Raw genomic sequence first — 22,055 nt, forward strand, 5'->3', positions numbered from 1 at the left:
TGTTGAGTTGTCTCTAGTAAAGGTGTAATCTTATCTTGTTCCTGAGTTCATCAGAAATACTTCTAAGTTTTCATCAGAAAGTGTGACTTTTAACGCAGGTGGAAGTTCCATCAAAGCTCTAATTCATTAAGCATCCTTATAATGTGTAATTATTGAATTTTTCAATATTTTAATCTTTTCATGTGAATTTTATTGATTTTTGTTTATAATAATTAATTATCCAAATACTCCTGAAATAGGGTATATTTGGCAATGCTATAAATATGAATTTGTATGAGTGTGGGGAGAATTTTGGCTGCTAATTCTATTTTTATATATTCTTTTGTCCTGCCAAGTTATCCTTTCATCACAGTGATCAATTTTTACAATTTACACATTTCCAAAATTGATTTCTCCAAGTTTTTTCCATGTATAAAATTGGTCATAGTATTTGCTTTAAAAAAAAATTAACTGTGCAAACTTTCCTAGGCAATGCTTTTTATTCCTAATATTATTTGTGTTTTCTATTTTCATTTTGCAATCTTGCTTGCAATCTTGTTTCATTTCTTATTATTTAAAACAATTTGTCTTTGGTTTTGTTCAAACTGGCTTTATCATTTGTTGGCTTGTTTTCCAATTCATTAATTTCTCATTTTTATCTGTTACTTCCTTCTTTCTGTTTATTTTCAATGCATTTATGTTTATAGTTATATTTATTTTCAATACATTCAACTTCTGGAATTGATTGATTATCTTGCTTATTACCAGTATTTCCTGTCTTGTAAGAAATACATTTAAGGTAGTAGCTTTATTCTAAACATCAAGCATTTTTCTTATTATTTTCTCTATATATCACTCATTATTGAGGAGACCACAAAACTTCAAGTGCATGGAAATTTTTCACTATTTTGTACTTTCAGCCTTTGTACTTCAAAATCTCATGATCAGAAAATGTGATTGTAAGTTGCTAAGCCAGATATTCTTAAACTTAAATGTGGGTATATACCATTAAACCCATCATAAGTTGAAAATACCATATGTTGAAAATTCATTTAATACCCTAAGAGACAGGATAACATAGAGTAACCTAGCCTGCTTTAAACACACTCAGTGCGGGGGCGTCCGGATCTCCCCGCGCCCTGTTACCTGTGTGGAACCCATGGACTCCTGTTAGGACTGGACCCTGGCAACTCAGAACACCTAAAATGGGGCAGAATCATCTATCATAAAATCTAATTTGTAATAAAGAAATGAGTATCTCATGTGATTTAGTGAAGGTCTGTATTCAGAATTTGGTCACAGCACAGTACCATGCAAGTCAATGTGTGGGTCGACCGGGAGTTATGGCTGACTGCAACTGCCCAGTATCAAGAGAGAATGCTATATGTATTGCATGTTGCTAGCCCATTAAAATATCCAAATTCAAAATTCCAAGTGTGTTTCAGCTAATGCAGATCACCTTCACTCCATTGTAAAGTCTAAAATTTATGAAGTTGAACCATCATTAGTCAGGGAGTAATTTTAACTATTGAGATTTCCTTTATCATGCAACATACCAATAAATTTGCATTTTTAAATCTTGTTGAGCAATTTTATGTAATGTATATGGTTCTAAAAAATAGTCAATTTCATCTAAGTTTGAAACATATGAAACAAGTATTGCTGAATAGTTTCATTTATTTAAAATAATATGGACTTTGTTGTGATCCTGAAACTATCTACAGTATGTACCTATTAGCTCAGACTTAATCAATTATATTACTAAATCTTTTATGCCAATAATTATATCTTATTTACTGATCATGTAAGATATAATTTGCTGGAACAATTATGAAATTCTGAGTAATTCTCTGTAACTATCAAATTTTGTTTGATGTAGTTCAAGATTCTGATGTTCATTCAGTCCATGGAAATCTATGATTATGTCTTCTTGGTAGATTGCTTATGGTTTGTACAAAAATTCTCCTACTTTGCCCTTTGTAAATGTTTTTCATGTTAAATTTTATTTTGCTTCATATTGCTCTGCTGCTTTTTTAAATTAACAGTCCTTAGACTGTAGTTCAGGGATCCAGGGAGTCATTGAGATCTTTCCAGAAGTTCTGCAGAGGCAAAATGATTTTTTAAAAAATACTACCATGTCTTTTTTTTTTTTTAACTCTCAATATTTCATTAGTGACAGTGGAGTTTTCTAGAGAAAAACTGACATATGACATGACAACAGACTGAATGTAGACCAAATATGAGAATCTAGACATTGTCTATAAATCAAGATATTAAAGAGATGCAAAAATGTAAATCAATGCAACTCTGCATTCTTACTTATTGTTTTGGAAAAGTTTTTAAAATTATTTATGCTGATATATAATAGACTTATTATTTTTAAAAGCACTAATAAATATTTCTTTCACTTCTTTTTTGATCCTAATAAGATTAATACCAATAGATGTAAATCACATGAACAAAAACTCTTTGGGGTCCTGAATAATATTTGAGTGTAAAAGTTTCTGAGACCCAAAAAATTTTTTTAAATTATGGCTTTATTTCAAAATGCCTTTATTTGCAACCTTTCTGTGTTGAGTTTTTATGTATTATTAACACATAAAGAGCATATAGCTTTTGAATTTAAAAAATTAATCCATCTCTTAGAAACAATAAGTTACAAAAATTGTTATTACTGATTTATTTGAAATTCTTTTCCCAACACATGCTGATTCATGTATTTTTCATTTGCCTTACTCCTGCATTTTACTTTCCCTAGCATCTATTGATTTTACCACATTTTCCTCTACTGATAATCTGTTGCTAAAAATGTTAATCACCATTCATATTCATAGCATAAAATATTAATCTGTTCTATTGAAAATTTAACATTACTCCTTTTTCTTTTAAAAAATGTGAAGAATTTAGAACTATTTTACTTCATAGCATCTTTCAACTGCTGCTTCCTTTCCCCCAGCACCCACATTCTGAATCCAGTATCTTTTCTGTGAAAGGTATAATATTTATCATACAGTCCATTCTGTTACCTGTTTCAGAACCTAAGATTTGTTTTTGTTTTTTGTTTGTTTGTTTGTTTTTGGTACCGGGATTGAACTTAGGGGCACTCAACCACAGAGCCACATACCTAGCCCTATTTTGTACTTTATTTAGAGACAGGGACTCACTGAGTTGCTTAGTGCCTTGCCATTGCCGAGTCTGCCTTTGAACTCAAGATCCTCCTGCCTCAGCCTCCAGAGCTGTTGGGATTATAGGCATGTGCCACCATGCCCAGCTAAAACCTAAGCTTTTGATTTTCCAAATACAGACGTATCTTACCCTAAAAGAAACTCTGGCACCCACTTTCAAGATAATAAAATTTTCTTCTCTAAACACCTTTAATGGTTTCTGATTCTCTTTTTTAAGTTATGAACTTAAGTCAACATCTAAGATTCTAATCAATGTTAATCCAAGACATCTTCCTGTTTGATCTACAACCATGACCCTACCCAAACTATATATTTCAACTGAACTGTATAATAGGACACTTCCTGGACGTGTTCTGTCATATACTATATCTATGCCTGTGTCCCCTCACTATGTCCTCCTTGAATTTTCTCTTCAGTCTTCAAATTTCTGTAGCCAACTTGAACCATAGGCTGGTTCAAATGTCCCTTCTTTTGCAAGGACCTCCCTGAAAAGCCCATATGGAAGCAATTCTCATGCACTCTTAAACATGCTGTATTATTCAAAATGCAGGTATCTTATGCTGCATTGCTTGGTAGTTATTTGAGGTTTTATCCTATTTCCCTAATTATATTTTAAGTTCTTTGAGAATAGAAATTATTTCACCCATTTTTCAGTGTCCCACATCATTGAACACAGCATTATTCAGAAAACATTAATGAGACATAATTTTCAGGAATAAGACTACCAAAACCAACTGGAATAGAGGAAAGCAGTTACTTTTATGTTTCCTAAAACAAGATCATGTTACCTTTCTGAGGCATGGAAAATATTCTTTGCAGTGTGGACATTCTTAGTTTGGGTATATCGAGAATCACTTCTAACCTTAGGTGACAGGGAGAAAAGAGAAGCTTGGGAGTCTCTTTCACTGGTACTTCACATTCATTTACAGTTTGAGCGAGATTCTGAAAAGCAAGAAAAGGAGTAAATTCTGGAGTTACCACATTACTTCTTTCTCTATTGCCAAATCATCTTAGGAACTACTGAAAAAAAAAAAAAAGATATAATCACTAGCTGCTACACTTAAGAATAACATCAATCCATATGTATAGATTCTAGAACATTTCAAAATATTTTCAATAACATTTAGTGCTTTTTGTCAATATCCAGAGTGCATGCTAAAAATTAAATACAACATTGAAATAAACTATGTCTACCATAAACAGGATGAAAAGAATACATTTTCTCACAGTGATTTCATGTGTCCTAATTCCCTCTGTTTTCACAGATATGTGCTATCATCTAAATTAAGCATATGCTTTGGTAAGTAAAATATAATTTATAGTTTCCACAGCTCACATTTCTAAATAGAGGTCGTCAGATATCTTTAATTTAGTTCAACATGTAACTATCAATATGCTTATTTTCTAGGGAGCACATTAGGCTTTAAGTATATGAGGATAAATAAAACATTTCCTATTCTCAGCATGCTGGAGGTAGTATAGGAAATAAACATCCAGAGATATAATGTCAATATTATGTGGTAAGATATACGATCAGGGCGCTAGTAAATACATTGGGATTTCAGGAAAGTCTTCTATAATGAACTCACCTCTAATGAGATTGCTAAAGGAGAGTATGAATTAACCAGATGATTGTCATGAAGGCATTTTAAACAGAAGTGTAAAGTGTACAATTCTATGTATTTTCAGAAACACTGAAAGGGTGGAGGGAGTGCCAGGAACTGCATCCAGCAAGTTAGGTGGTGAACAGATTCTTGCATTGCATGACAATAATCTGAGTGCTACGTTATGGTTTGCACCTCTCAAACTCAGACTGCAAAAGAAGGTAATACTCCTATGAAATAGAGCAGTTTCCATTGAATAAAACATAGTTCCACAGCAAAAACAATCTCCCCTTCAGGGATTAACTTGCAAATTTCAAAGTCTATGTAAAGTCCTGATTTCAAGTATCTGATTTTGTGTTAGCTCAGCACTTCCAAAATTTCCTTGAATTCTAATCATTGTAGCACTGAAAAACTATTGACATCCACGCGCCTCAAGTGTTTCTCAAAACGTAGTTTGGACAATGTTGAATGTAAGCCATTATGCAGCTACTGGGTTCATCTCTCCATATATATGTTGATGAATTTCACCTTTATTTTGCATTCAGTAGAGAATGATCAAGGAAAATGGCTTGATTGGAACCATGAGGAGGGAATGTAACTCAACAGCCATGTAGAGATGGGATCAAGGGGAGACAGGCAAGAGGTTGGAACACCAGTGAGGAGAACTCATTCTTGGAACAGCTCAAAACACAAAACTATAAACATATGTTTTGGAAATGCTTCTAGATTTAATAAATTCTATGATAATATACTAGAGAGATTTCTTTGAAAATTTATAACAGATGCCAGAAAGAGAACTATCCACTTTATCATCAATTAACATATATTTGGGATCTCCAGGGGGCACAGTGCTTGTATATAACAACCAAAAACAAATTGCAACAGCCTTGTTTTTTTGTCAAACTGGAGGAAAAATGATCAAGATAAAAATAATTAATTTCAAGTGGATTCAATTACCATAGTCAGTCACTACTCAACTATTTATTAAGTACCCATGGTGTACACAGCACTTTACTGGGATCTTATAAAAATCTGTAAATATATTAATGACAGAGGTTTTTTTTTTCTTGTCATAGTAATATATATTTGACATTGCAGTTGAAATGAAACAGTGCTCACTATGGTTTATTGATGCTAAGTCCTTACAAAATGTGGTAGCCACCAGTAAGCATTCATTGTATAATTAGATTAGCATCCATTTATATAAATAAATATATAAATGAGAGCACAGATAAAGAAAAGACCAAGGACTGAGCTCTAGAACACACCAATGTTAAAATGTCAGAGAATCACAGAGAAGCCAGTAAGGCAGATTGAGTAGTGATAGCCAACTAAGTAAACAAAGTGAGTGTGGTACCCTGATATCCTGGAGAAGCTATTGTTTCAAGAAAGAAACATAAGGCTAATTGTATCAAATGTAGCTAATGGAGCAAGCAAAACTGGAATGGAATATTGACCATTACATATATAAACAGATCATTGATGATGCTGACCCCCCAAAAATCATATTAGTAGACAGCAAAGGGAAAAGCCTTTATAGGAATGAATTTAATAGAGAGGAGGAAAAATTGATAACTTCCTCAAGGAGTTTTTCTATAAAAGGGAGGAGAAAAATGGGACAAACTTCAAGATACAAACATCAGGACAACCTAATTTATAAAAGGAGATAGTACACTATATCGTAAGTTGATGAATCAAACACAGAAAGAAAAAAACAATTACGTAAGAGATAAGGGAGAATTTCCAGAGCTCAGTCTTGAGGTTGTCTATAAAAATGTTATCTAGTGCCCAAGTGAAAGGTTGCCTTTCCTAGCAGTAGAAATACTTCACATTTTCTAATGGGAAAGAAAGCATCCAGACGTAGGTCAATGGATATATTGTATGGGTGGAGATATCTCTCTTCATTGTTTTGAGACACTCTATGAAATAAGAAGCAAAGTTATCAAGAGAGAGTGAGGATGGGGAAACACATGATGATGGGAAGAGAAGTTTGAAGATTTGGGTGAAGAGGGAAAAAGAGTGTGCATGCAAAAGTAAAGAAAAATATAATAGAATTTAGAGGTGATTATTTTCTATTCAAGGTCCTGGTCTTTAAAGTAAGACCACTAGCATGATTTTGTGTTGTTTTATTTTTTCCAGCCAAACTGAGCTATGCTAAGGCTTAAAAGAAGTAGGTAAGGGGTTGAATCTAGCCAGTGATGAATGAGTTTTTGTAGGTGAGTATTACAGAGCAAGATGAAATGCAAAGACATTAAACACAGGTTAAAAAGAGTGGTTATTGACAGTGCATGAAGTTAAGTCAAATAAGTAGCAAAGCCTTAAAATGAAGAGAGTAATGAAAAAGAAGAAAAAGCAGAAGAATCAAATGAAATTGCACATCCTAGTGAAATTAAAAAAAAAAAAACAAAAAAAAAAAAACAAAAAAAAAAACCTCATTGAAGTTTGAGAACCAGAAGGAGTCAAATTGGAAGGTAGTAGATGGTAGTGATGAGTATGATCAGGTATTGTGGTAGACTGGCAGTTTTCAGATATGACCATGGGCCTAATGGGAAGCTGAGAGGAGGATAAAAAGATTAGATGAGAAAAGATCAAAGAGCTGGAAATGGAGTGTTTTCAAAGGACTCTATTCATGGACATTGAAATTATATATATATATATTTTTTTTTTTTTCTAAGATTAAGAATAGAAGGAAGGTAACACTTGGGCAGGGGGAAATTGTGGTTAGTGGGATAGGGCAAATATTTGACCTCGATCATTCCAATTTTAGGTATTCAGTGAATAGCATTTATCACATTTAAATATGTGTGTGGATCACCACAAAACTTATTAAAATCAAGATTCTGATTTGTTGGGTCTGGGGTAAGGGCTTAGAATATGCAATTAAGTATAGAAAGTTGGATGAACAAAAGAGAGAGAGACTATCAAGATTGGAGTTTATAGAAGAGCAAATGCCAATCAGAGAAACTCTTCTTTCCTTATTTTTATTTTTCTTATTTTCTTCCCAAATATGCAAGGCAAATTAGACTCTCATTTCAAACGTGAGTAGAGGAAAATACTAGAACTAGGTAGGTATGAGATAGTTATTAATAATGCCTGATATATAACCAGGTGTTTTGAATATATATCTAAAAATGCAGTGCTTTGAACACTAATATTTTATTTAGGCAGTAAAACAAGAAAGGGGGAAGATTTTGTTTTCCATCCCAGAAGAAAGGGCTGATATTCCTTTGTTCCATTTTAAAGAGTATTCCCATAAAAAGCTGTGTCGATCTGTTTTGTTTGTTTGTTTGTCTTTAGCTTAAAGAAAATGGTAGACCTGGTGGGACTGTGGACACACGTGATTCATTACAATCAAAAAATAATCTTTTTTAAAAAATATTTTATTTATTTTTATTTTTACAGACTGCATTTTAATTCATTGTACACAAATGGGGTACAACTTTTCATTTCTATAGTGGTAGATGATATAGATTCACACCATTTGCGTAATCATACATGTACATAGGGTAATGATGAAATAATCTTCATACAAATTAAAATCTACTTCCTAAAATATAGGAAATTCAGTATGTAACACAAGTGTACAAAAGAAAGACAAAAACTATTCAATTAACTGAAGTTTTGGAGCTGAAAATTCCAGAATACTTTAGAAGACCCTAAATACTGTAACATCCTTCCCACTTTGTGATCCATGGAAGAAACATAGTTGGGATCCAGCTAATTCTCCTTAGCTGCCTCTGCTGCTAGCTAGGGGAAGACTCAGAAAGCTAGGGTTAAATCTTAACGAAAAATTGAAGTTCTCAGAGATTATGAATTGGATTGATGAGTTTTTCTTTCCTGAAGGACAACATACTATTAAATAGCTTTTAACTGTTCTTAATGCAATCAAAAGTTATGGTCATCTGCTAAAAACTGAGTTTCAGCCACGGTTTATGTAAGTTGTTCACATTACTCACTCAGTAATGATGTATTTGGCCCCACTGTTTGTGGTCTGCTTCTCATTTGTTTGGTATTGCATTCCAAGACTGCAATGACTCAGAAACGTTCCTTATTTTTTACAGTAAGAAGAAATAGCATGTGCCTGAAACGTCTCAAGTTCAGTCACTTGTCTGTGGTCTTCCCTCAATTTATCCAACAGGTGTATGTAAGTGAAGCCTTCCATTTATTGAGTTAGAGGAACCAATGTTTCTAATCAGAAAACTTCAAGTTAGCTTTCTACCTCCCATATCATAGTTTAATCCCTTTGCAAAACTGTACAATATTTGTTCTTATCAGAGTATAGCTCCTATTAGCAAGTAGTCTTGTAGGAATACATGAACATTTTCCAAGATTAAAAAAATGATACATAATATATATCAATATAGTTATGTGTATATATGTATATATCAAATATATATTATATATATATGAAATTCTTAGCAAGTTGGTGTGAGGGAAAATGAGCATTATACTCAAATCCATATCAAAAGATGTTATATGCAAAAGGCAAGGAAGAGAAAAGTAGGGGCAAAGGATAAAAATGAGTACATATATTTTTGAAATTTTTTTGTTTTATTTTATAGATGGACACAATACCTTTATTTTCTTCCTTTAATTTTATGTGGTGCTGAGAATCGAACCCAGTGCCTCACACACATTAGGCTTTCCCACTGAACCACAACCCTAGCCCCAGTAGACACATTTTTGACACAATATAACTACATTTTCGAACTATTAAACTTTAGCACTCTCAGAAAATAGAATGGTTTTTTAAACTATCAGGTTCTCAAAGACATTTAAGCAAAAATAGAAGTAAAAAATTAAGTATAATTGAGTATAAATATTAATTCATTTATTAGTCAGAGTTTTTTATATATAAGAACTCTTGCTCAAAAAGGTCCTAAAGAAATAAAACATAGGAAGATAGAGTTTTAATCAGAAAAGGAAATTTAGAGGAGCAAAAAGATGAAAGAAAAGACTTGAATAATTTATACATTTCTTCAGGGTAGCAACAGGTGCATGGTACCTGGGACAACCAACATTTTGGTTTGGTGTGTGTGTGTGTGTGTGTGTGTGTGTGTGTGTGTTGTGTGTCCTTGCATGACCTTGACAATGATTCTCAACATATTACCTCAGAAAACCTTAGAATTCCAAAGACTAACAGAAGTCCAATTAGCCAACTACAAGTTAAAGGAAAGTGCCATTCTTCTAGTTACTTGAAATTCCTCTAATTTGACAAGAACTGATCTGAAAGAGGCAAGAATTCTTTGTGCAATGAAGAATGGCTACCATACTCTGTTTTCTCCATCATTTCATCAAGTCATAAGCATTTACAATAAATGTTGAACAAAGAATCAAATAAATCAAAGAAAGAATCAAATAAAAGTTGAACAAAGAACCAATTCTCAGAAGCATGGACAACCCTTTGAATTGAATGAATTTCATGTTACGAAGAGCATACTGAAGTTCTCATTTTACTACTGACTGATGAAAAACTAACACTAGACCAATACCTGCCAAGGATCTGCATCTGGGAATTGCCCTTGACTCCTAACAAGAAGGCTCAGAAGATTCAATGGCCTGAGGCATCCCTGGGGCACCTGCTGCCCTCTCAGCAGGAAGAATCAAGGAGCAAATATGCATTTAGACAAGGTCAAGATCAGACTGATTAGTAGCATCTTAGAGTAGCATTTGTTCATTGGCCAAAGGCAAATAGAATGGTTGTTCTTTTTCAACATGCCAATTGAAAATGCTCCAGTTTGTTATTAGATTCAGGTGTTCCTACAATTGTCCATTTCTACACTCTTAATTCCCCCTTTCCTGAGATTGTGCAGTAATTTACGAAGCTTCTGGCATCAACAAATTTATTTTCTTTCTGAGTACTAGTTGCAATCCCTAGCATGTTTCTGGTTAGTTAGCAGGTAGCCTGGCCTGCCAAGAAGGAACTTATGATCTGGGATCACCCTCAGGGTTTAACCAGGTTCCAAAACTGCTATCAGCTCTTATACATTTTACAGAAGTTCATGGTACTCTAATGATTGTATAGGGAAAACAGGTCCATGGGGTAGAGAGCTTTATCTGAAGAACTCTCAGGTGATTGGATAGGTATACAACACAGGAATAGGATTCTTTTCTTTGAACTTCCTTTTACAAGTCACTGATGGGATGAGAAAAGAGGAAACAGGTGAAAATTTAGGGCCAAGTAAACTGCTGTTCCAAATATTTCACAACTCAGGAGGTAGCTGAGAATTCAGAAAACAACATCAAATTGCTTGTGTGAGGCTTCTTAATCCGTGTTGCCTAAGCAGAGGAAGGCCACTGCTATTCAGAAAACATTTGCCGGATCTGGAGTTGGACGCTGTCCCTAAAGGAGGGATGCAAACTGGAGCTGCAGAAAGATTACCAACCCATGACGCAGTCAGGAGCTGGAGATGCCTCAAATTATTTATCCAACCACACAATAAAAGTGACAGAAGTTGTGTATCCTTAAACAACCTTCTGTTGGCAGAGGGATATCATGAAATGGCCTGTTTTGCTGCTAGATGTACTAAAGATTAGATAAGAAAGCAAACAGTCCCTTGTGGAATACTTCAGGTCCTTTCACTGCCAAAATAAGATCCCAGACCAGATCAAAAGCAGAAAGGATATATAAGTGCTTCTCAGAAGCACAGATGGGATTTGAAAACCAAAGAATTGGAAGAGTTAAGTGTAAGATTGGATTCTGGAGGAAGGATACTGAGAGGACATCAGCATATGTCTTATAATTAAGTGTGCCATTTGTAGGATTTTCTTCACTAATTGTTCATATTTGTTTGTTAATCCATGTCATAAACTAAGTAAATCATGATGATCTATTGCTCTGTGGGTCAGAGGAAAGCAGTGGGGGAGAGGGAGTAAGTAGGAGTTTGGTTGCAATTCCACCATTAATAAGCTGTGTGGGCTCCATCTAAGTGTCCTGTGAGTATAAAAATTAGAGATATGGACTAAGGTCCTTCCCAATTCTTGAAATGAACTACTTTCTAATCTTAAAACCAGCTATAGCACTTTGGGGTATCAGTAGAAAGCTATATGTCAATGGTCATTTGATGATTACTGAAACTAAGAATTACTAAGAATAAAAATAGGATTGGGGTATTTATGGCATGCCAGTCTTTTCGATGAGAACACCATTAGAGAAATTTTGTTTCTTACCAAAACATTTGTTCTATCCTATACACCAACTCTTAACTGATATATATGTGAATATATATATTGTAGTGCTCATCCACATTAGAAAAGGATCATTTGCTTTATAGAAAGATTATCATTTGCTTCCTTTAAATGCTTAGCCACCTTTCCCCCCAGAAATTCTTTAAATGTAATCTGGATTGGAAAGTTAGATATACATTTTTATCAAACTACTGTTGAACTCATTCAGGCTATAACTAACGGAGGTACAGTATGTGATCGATGTGGAATTAGTGATGAATCAAAGATGAAATGTTTAGTTTGGTCTTACAATTGAATGACTTTCATTTTAAGTAGCAAACTGACAAATATAATACAAGTATTTTAATGTGATAACTATAACAAATATGAGCAAAGTACTTTGGAAGCCAGGGACTCAGGATTAATAATCTCTGCCTTTTTTGAGAATGGAAGTAATCCAAGAGGTTCACAGAAGATGACAGTTTTGAGGTGGATGATTATAGATTTGACCTTTTCCAGAGCAAAAGCTTTTAATTAGATCTAGAACACAAAGACTGTGGCAGGAAATGCATCCCAGACAAAAGAGGAGCATTGGCAAAGCCAGGCAGAAATGGAAATTTAACAAATAGTTGGTGTTTCCATGTGACTAAATGTGATCCGATGAAAGGAAGAAAGAGATGAGCACAGGAAATAAGGAAGACCTTGCCTTAAACGGTGCTAAATGTTTTCAATTTTACCTGTAGGCAATAAGGAGGCGTTACCACAACTGACAGTTTTTATTCACAGCGGGATTAATGATGTGGAAATATATATATATATATATATATATATATATATATATATATATATATATATATATATATATATATATATATATATATATATATATAAAACTGAGCAGAGGAACCACATGATCCAAGAGACATGATTCACGTTTACCTGGACCTTGCTGCAGTTTAGCGCCACCTGGTGACCATTTTCTGATTGGGCTTAAATATCCATGGGGAGGATTCTGGTTCCTGTAGTGGCTAGATAGATGTCTAGGACATAATGATCTCAGCAGGTTAATCTCCCTCTTTTGACTCAGTTTCCTTAGCTAGAATATTGGCAATATGATTCCTGGCAATCCCTGCCCTATTTTTCCTTCACTTTTCTTAACCCTCCTTCCTGTCCCCATAAGAAACAGGGACAGAAAGAAGACTGATTAAAGAATAAGAACCAATATGCAATCCCTTTGCATTACTGTAAGATTACATATCTGAACATGTAGATGATTAAGGCCTCTCTAAAACGAGAATAGTGGTAATAAAGACTGCCGAGGATTCTCTTGCTCATTATGATAATGAGTTGTATGTGCATGTTGACAACCAATTTCAGGAAACATTTTTGAAATAGTAGCAAAAGTCGACACCAAAAAAAACATAAAGGAAGGAAGGAAGGAAGGAAGGAAGGAAGGAAGGAAGGAAGGAAGGAAGGAAGGAAGGAAAAGAAAAGAAAAGAAATCATTGACCCCCTACAAAAATCACAGAATTTTGAAGAATAAAATTATCTATGACATCATCTAGTGCTATATTTGTACATGTAATTTTTTACACATTTGTTTAATAGACAAACTGTGACCTAGAAAGTTTCACTCCCCTTTGTTTATGGGCAGTTATGTGTAGTATAGTGAGAAACCAAGGAAGATTTGGCTAAAATTTTGTTTCACTTGAGTGATTTGTAAACATCTGTGAATTGGGCGAGTTTAGAAAATAGAGTCATTGCCAAAATCCTGTGTATTTTACCATATAGCAAGGAAAACAGAGGGCTTGTAGACCAGAGGTCATTGTACATTAGCATATCGTACAAGAAGGACCAAATATCTAAAGAAGTTGTAAACACTAATCATGTTTCTGATGTTCCAAATACTCTGCTTAACTTTTTATGAAGAAGAAAAAAATGAGTGTAACTTCTAATTTCATGGGATCTACCAAAATCACAAATTAGAAGTGTCAAAACATAGTCCAGCAGCAAACAAAAAAAACCAAAACAAACAAAAGCAAGAAAACAAAGAAGCAAAAGAAAGCAAAAGTTCTCTCAGGACTTGTAACTCAGATCCTATCCCCAAGTAAAGAACTGTTCCTGTTCAGGAACAGCTTCTTTTTACTTTCACACCAAAGAGACGTAGATTCATTTCTGAGTGCTTGGACCCTTCCTTGAATAGTAACTGAACTTATTTGCAGGGTAAGCCAACATCCTTAGCCATCCTCTCAAAGAAACTGGAGTGACATGAAAAAGACTGGTCTCTCTTCAGTTTGAAAAAAAGATTACTGTAAACTGGGGTAGTCCAGGTGTCCAAGATACATAACCTGTTTAAAATAAATAATGGAAAAACTAAAGAGACATGTAAAAAAAAAAAAACCTCTCTTATATGAGACAATTTTGGATAAGAATTATTCTTTTTTCTGAAGTCCACTTTCAGATGCAACCATGTCTCCTTTTGATCTAAGGAGAAAAATTCCTTCACTGTAATAATTATCTAAAACAAGAGTAACAGCCAAGACTGACCCATGAAATTATATGGGTGGCTGTAATTAGACTTGACCCTTCTCAGAATTATCACAAAAGTGACACTGGTCTCTGAGTCTCTGAAATCATCTTAATCTATCCATGAAGCAGAAGCCATGGATGCCCAGTTTTATACCTGCAGGTTACCCCTGAGTTCATTTCCAGTGACTGGACATTTCCTACACTGCTGACAGGCACGACTGCCTGACACCTGTCTCTGGCTGCTTGAGAATTTATTCAGACTGTCCACAAACAGGAGTGGACATTAATATGAGGTTAGTAATGGTCCCAAGAATAAGCTCTAAAATAATGAAGGGCACAAGTCTCTGGTAAATATTTCAATTTCTGTGGAATACTCTGGCACATATTCCACACATGATTCAGAGAGTACACAGTGGGCATGAGTCTAAGGTGCTAACCACGGTAACTCAGCCTAATCACAGACTTTATTGGTTCCACTTCCTTTCTTCCTTTTGTACTCTTAAACTTCCTGTAAGAACCTCTTCAAAGCGTCACCTGGATTCAACTTCTTGTCACAGGATCTGCTTCTGGGGAGAAACCAAGCTATTACATCCCAGGTGTGTGCCTAGTATTCCCTGTGCTACCTTCTTATAGATGTCAATAATCTAGCCTAATATCTTAACTGGGCAAGGAGATTAGGAGCTGGATTCTATTCCTGTTAACTAATTGTGTGTCCCTGTGAGACTTAGTTTTGCTCACTGAAAAATGAGAGACAGTGGATATTAGGTTCTGTGAAGCACCATTGAGCTTTCATTGTTTATCTTTTACTTGAGAACAAAGGAAAATATAGCATTGACAAACAATACAGGAGGAAGGAATAAGCTGTCATAGACTTATTTGAGAACCAGGATATATTTGCACATTTCGGATTGTGTTAAATTATCATTTATTAACTGGCAATCCAACTAATAATTCTGAGCTCCTTGAGGTTGAGAAAGATGTCTTATTTTAATTTATATTCCCAAATTTTAGCACAGTGCCTCATATATAATAGATGTTCAATAAATGCATGATTAATGAATCAACAACTAGAAAGAGTAGGGACACTAGACTAGTGGAAGAGAGAATTGGGGAGATGTTAAATCAGTGGGAAGGGGCTGCATTACACAGGACTCTGATGATGGTTCTTGGGTATAAGTCAAGGACCACATCACACACAATGGTGATAAGCAGGGATGGGAGAATGGAAGAGTTAAAAATTTCACAAGGAGGAAGTGTAGCCGACAGAACAGAGGGAAGGGTGATCCTTTTAGCACTCATGTGCAAGGTAAGAACTAAAGGAGGCCTTTTCAAATTTTTCAGCAGTTATAATGAAAATGTAATGCATATATTTATATGGTTATCAAATTACAAGTAAATCAACAAACTTTATGTTCCATAAGCATATTATATTATTAAGCACCTATGAATGATGGCACAAAAATCAGCTCCTTATCCATTTTAGTATTTTGTGTACTTTCAGTAAAAATATTTTTGATGTTACCAAATGGGTATTATTTTGTTTATTTCACAGTTCTTAGTCACCAGACTTAGTTCACAAATTCCAACTATTTTCAAACATCAAGTTCATAATCAGGAAACAAAAATGTTTCAACATTGAAGAGGTTCAAAACAGTAGAGAAATCAAAACTCACTTATATAAATAATTTCTATTGAATTTATTAAAATAAAAGAAATCCCATTTTATACTCATGACTTTTATTAAGAGAACTAATCATTTCAATATGACTTAGCTCCAGCTTGCAAAGACAGAAGCCGGAAAGTGAGTCACTTCAAATATCTTTGTGCTTATCCTCCTCACCCAGTGGACTGCCTCTGACATACGCATAGCATATATGTTCTTCCTGCATTTAGAAACTTAATTCTCCAGTGCAGCACTGTCCTTGTTGTGACCCAGAGTAACAGGAGGCATACAAGTGCTGCAAATAATAATGTGCTTTTATCCAAGAATCCTTCCTAAATGCCATTGACTTGTTTCTTCTTGTTCCTCCTCTTCTTTCTATACCTCCTCTTCCTCCCCTTCTTGAATTTATCTCCCAGACACAAATATCTCCTGGAATTATCATAGGCTCAAATTGATCTTAAAATTGACCTCCTTCTAGCATTAAAACATGTAGTGTTATGAGATCTTATAAATTTTATATATGTATATATATGTGTATATACATATATATATACAAGCTCAAAAGAGAAAAGAGAAATTGAAAAATGTGAGAGGGTTATTCAAATCAAAGCATATGAGTTGTATTTTATATATCTGTAGTGTACAAGGTACCAAACTGAGAATAGAACTAGGGGTCAAGTATATATATATCTATATATACTAATGACCAGAAATGGGTTTTACCTCAAGAAAACATGGGATTTGACTTGGTTCTATTCAAGATGAGGAGTTGGTTCCTGATTCAGGATCATTAACATATGTAATAACTATGAAGGAAAAGATCCTTGGGGAAGAGTAAACTTAGTGCCTATGTAAAACCATGCAAAATATGTATAGCTTAAAAGAAAGAAAACATACCATTACAATGCAAATAGCAGGAAATCACCATCTTAGCTAAGTGACTGTTATGTTTTAGATATGAGTTTTCCCCCAAATGCTCATGTGTGAGACAATGCAAGAATGTTCAGAGGTGAAATGATTAGTATAGTTGTAACATAATTAGTGAATTAATCAGCTGATAGGGATTAACTGGATGTAAACTGTAGGCAGGTAGGGTGCAGCTGAAGAAGGTGGGTCACCAGGGGTGTGTCTTTAAGGTTTATATTTTGTCCCTGGTGAGTGGAGCTCTCTCTCAACTTCCTGATGACCAATGTCCTGTCTTGCTTTCCTCTACCACACTCTTCCTCCATGATGTTCTGCCTAACCTTGGGCCCAGGGCTGTAGGGTTGGCTGTCTGTAAACTGAGGCCTTTGAAACCAGGAGCACCAAATAAACTTTTCCTCCCCTAAAATTTTCTTGTCAGATTCTGTGGTCACAGAAGTGAAAAAGCTGACTAAAACAGTGACCCTCTTATCATTAAAAGTGGGACAACCTAGCATCAGGTCAATTGATGCCATGCAATCTGAGATAAACAGCATTGTCCATGCGAAAATTATTTAACCTGAATTTAATCAAGTCTCTGAACCTCCAGTTTATAGGAAAGAGAGAACCAAATTGAATCATAGCATGAGACATCAGACAAGCTGAGGAGGTTGACCATGCCACAAGAAACATGCCCAAGAATGATCATGAAGTCAATGTCAGAGGAAAAGAAAGCCAGTTGGCTAAAAAGACAAATGTCAAGTACAATGCATGATCTTTAAAGGAATGCTGGATGGAAAGCAAAAATGAGGACTTGAAGAAATTGGAATACAGACTGAATAGTTTAAGGAATTATTAACTTCTGAAGATGCCCTTACTTCTAGAAGCTGCACGTTAAGCTCTCTAGGAATATCAGGATCTCTATTACTTACTATCAAATAGGACCACATTAATAAATAAGTGTGTGGAGAGACAGGCAAAGAGAAAGCAAATGTGACAAAATGTTGAGAATTATCAAACTTAGGTAAAATATATATTTGTTTTTATTATACTTCTCTTTCAATTCTTCTGTATTTTTAATTTTTAAAAAATAACGTATTGGGGAATATTAATGTACTAGAATCTTACATAGTTTAACAAATTTCTGCTCTCAAATTTAATTACTACTATATCACAAATGGTTTTTCCCTGGTGTTAAAATTCTATTGCAATCATAAAAAAAGTATGGTTAAAAAAGATCTACCTATATATAAGTACATTAAATAATAAAGAATCATTCGAGGTCCTGATTATTTTCAGCTCATTAAAGAGAAAGGGTGCTGAAAGTGAGCTGTGAATTAACCATTGTACTATGTCTATGTTTCCTATGTAACTTTGGATTCTCTTCCCTTTAGCCATGTGTGCCAAATCTTGAACAAATTTCTAAGCTCACTTCAGACTAAACATGATATGCTTGTATTTCAGAGAAAGAAAATATTGTTAAGGTTAAAAAAAGTCAGAATCATGGAATTCCCTGGCTGCATTACAGAAAGCATTGTAAAAGTACCTTTTATCCAGAAACTTAATTTCCTCTATTTTATGATAAGAAATATTTGATAGTTTGTCTCCTCCTTTTCTCCAATAGCAGCTTTATAAAATAAAGATTCTAAAAGGACAACTTATAATAACTTTTGCATTTGAATTTATCATTATAGAAGAAATACCTAGAAATCAATACAGCAACCAAGATTCTAGAACATCCAAATAACTCTTTAAGAATAAAATGTACATACAAATTTAATTGAGCATCTATATTTTAAACAAATCTATGTTTTTCTAAGTGAGAATCACCTCCAGAATCAGCTGTAAGAGCCCAGCCCAGGGCTTTGGAGGCTGGAAAATCTCAAGCTCAACAAGAGGTTGAAGGACAGGGCATCAGAGAAGTCTACTTGGACTAAAGGCAGCCAGAGCTGGAAGTGTCCTCAAGGCAGATTAAAGTAACACAGTTGGGCTGGCTCATTTGGCAGAGTGCTTTCCTTGCATGCACAAGGTCCTGGGTTCAAAAAAAAACAAGCAACACAGTTGTTGGGAGAGTGGAACCAAAAGTGGCAGGAAAGCCACAGCAAATCATGCCTTGAGAGAGCTGAAGGAATCCTGGGTAAGGAGTGTTTCTATCTAACAGCATTCTTCTTGGGAGTATAATTTCCTCAAGGAAAACTGCAATGACCAAGTATGGACAGAAATAAAATGCAAGTTACAGACACCTGCTATGGACTAGATCTTATCCTTTTCAAAATTCCTATGTTAAATTTCTAAACTCGCATGTGATGTTTTGGGTCTGGGAAGGTCATTTGGTTTAGATGAAGGCCTGACTGTGGGCGCATCACAATGGAATCAGTGTTCTTGTAAGAAGAAGGATGTTAGATCTCTCTATGGAGTACATAATGTGAGGGCACAAGGATAGACAGCCATCTGAAAGTTAGGAAGACAGCTCTCACCAGACCCTCACCATCTGGTCCCCCGATCTGGACTTCCAGCCTCTGGAACTGTGAGAAAATAAATGTCTGCTATTTAAGCCACTAAGTCCATAGTATTTTATTACAGAGCCCAAGAAGACTGACATAACACCCATGTTACGCAGATGTTGAAAACAAGAGTTACATAGCATATAGATATAACGTGTATACATATTTTAGAAAATCAAGGAGGCTATTAAGAATTATTAAAATCAGAAATTTAAAATCATATGTAAAGAAATTTAAGAAATGAAAAAAGTAGGCAAAAGTAAACAGTGTTTTGGTTAATTAAGAAATTAGTCATGGTTGAAGAAAGAATTTGTAAACAGAAAAAAAAAAAAAAAATTTAGGGCCCTGTGTAAAATGGAGCAAAGTAAAGAAAATACAAAACATTATTTTTTATAAAGGAGCTTAAGAGATAAGATGGTTTGAATGAAAAGGTCTAACATTTATCTGTATGGAAACCTGAAGCTTTCATGATATAAGAAGTGTAACATATAACAAGGATAAAGAGAAAGAAATCTATACCTAGATATGTTACAGTAAAGTCAGAGGGTCTGGGGACACAACATCATAAAAAAAAAAAAAAAAAAAAAAAAAAAAAGCAATAGCATCTAAAACACAGAGAAATGCTGTTTTCAGAGTTTCAAAGAAAGAAAATAACTACCAACCTGTAACTTTGTCATCAACTCATTTAGCTCTCAAAAATGAATGTCAAATATACACTAGGGATAAACAACATCAAAAATATTACATCTGATAGAAATTCTGAAGAAAAAAAATGACAAGGAAGAGATGCAGAATGAGTGGTAAATGTGAAAGTACATGCACAATTAAAAAGAAAAATAAATTCTCTATGCAAACACAATATTTCTAAAAACACAAAACTGAATGCACAGCTGAAATATTAACTAATTATGCTAAGTAAATTTGATAGTGGGAAATGAAATGTAAACAGTTCAACAGTCCTTTTATTATTTGAGATTAAGATGGCTTATCAAGATATGGTGCAGTTTCAGGCTTTAAATGTAGACAATTGAAGAATTATATTTCTGCTTAGGATGTAGAAAGATAGACAAGAACTTTTTCCCCACCTGAACATAAGAAAAAGCTAGATGTCGAAATCATGACTTTTGTCTCACTCCTCAGAGAGTATTCAGATAAACTCAATTCAAAAGAATGATGAGCTCCTTCAAGAACATACCAGACAAGTGATCAAGTTCCTCTTTAACAGAGCATGAGAGGATGAGGGAGCCATGATGAAGATGGCCAAGAAAAAATAGGTAAGACAATATCAATTTTTTAAAGACCAATCCTGAGTTGGCATGACATTGCAGAATAACTAGGAGCACCAGACAGAAGGAGAATTTACACTCATTTGCAAACTAATTTCCATGGGAATCCACTGGATACTGAAGTGAAAAACTGAGGACAAAGAAGAGAGAGGAAACATTGTCAGTGACACATTAGCATGAAGCCATGAACCTTCTATGGAAGGTTCTACCTATCCTCTTACAAAGCAAAAGCCTTAGGACTCTGGGATAGGGGGATAGGAAAGCCTTAATCACCTCTAGAACCCAGACAAAATTTCACTCTTTCCAATAATGAGGTGAAAGCAAACCCCTTCTGCTTTTGGAGGAAAAACAGAAAAATATGTCCCTCCCAGGGGTTAGGCAAAGAGTTATCCCTTCCTGGCGATGGACAGAATTAAAAACCAACTTCCCCAAGAAAAGGAAGTTTCCATTTCATGATTCTACATTAGTACAGAACAGAGATCTGTCACTGCTGGCAGAGGGAAAGGAAGTTATTCACTACCCAAGACTTCCTAGATTCAGGGAAGGATTTGAATGCCATAACAGAAATGCCAAGGAAACCCCACTGGCTCCCATGGCCCAGGTGCACAGGCTCTGCCTAATACCAAGGCTGGACCTAGAGGACCAAGAATCCCTGTCTCCACCACGGACAAGATTTGAACAGCAAACAATTAACTCTCTGTGAGGAGGGCAAAAGTGTGAGGACCCCTTTTACTTACAGGTATGCAGGGCTTTCTGAAAGCTAAGGGTGGAGTAGAAATACTGTCCACTATCTAGGTTCGACATAAGGAAGCAGCAGACTGCCCCTACAAGAGTTTGAAGTCTGTTAGGCAGAAAGTAACTATGGCAACAAAATGCAAATCAAGATCAAAAGCTGAACAGATTTACCCAACCTTTGATAGACAAAACAGCTTACCAAGTATTTAATATAAAGAGCACTTGCTTTCATTTCTATTATTCTGCTGCAAACAATGTCTGGCATTTAATCAAAAGTATGAGACTAAAAAAAAAAAAAAAATTTATCCAAAGATAATCAATAGAACCAAACCCAAAGATAAATGGAATGTCGGAAATAAAAAGCAGGGAAACTATCCTAACTATAATTAAATATGCTAAGACACTTAGTGGAACTACGTACAACATACATAATTATATAACAATAAAATCAAATAGAAATGCTAAAAATAAAAATATGGTCTTAAAGAGAAAGAATCTCTTTA

General features: G+C 34.7%; 1 long non-coding RNA gene across 1 annotated transcript; it reads right to left on the reverse strand.

Moving 5' to 3' along the window:
• On the reverse strand, positions 1-18,937 carry LOC306664602. Its single transcript, XR_013764753.1, has 3 exons — positions 18,858-18,937; positions 3,953-4,106; positions 1-2,078 (listed from the first exon to the last, which is right to left on the reverse strand). It is a non-coding gene; the product is annotated as an uncharacterized lncRNA (long non-coding RNA).
• Between the last annotated feature and the right edge of the window lie 3,118 nt (positions 18,938-22,055).

This window comes from Sciurus vulgaris, assembly GCF_902686455.1.
Source record: "Sciurus vulgaris genome assembly, chromosome: 6".
In the NCBI taxonomy this organism is placed as follows: Eukaryota; Metazoa; Chordata; class Mammalia; order Rodentia; family Sciuridae; genus Sciurus; species Sciurus vulgaris.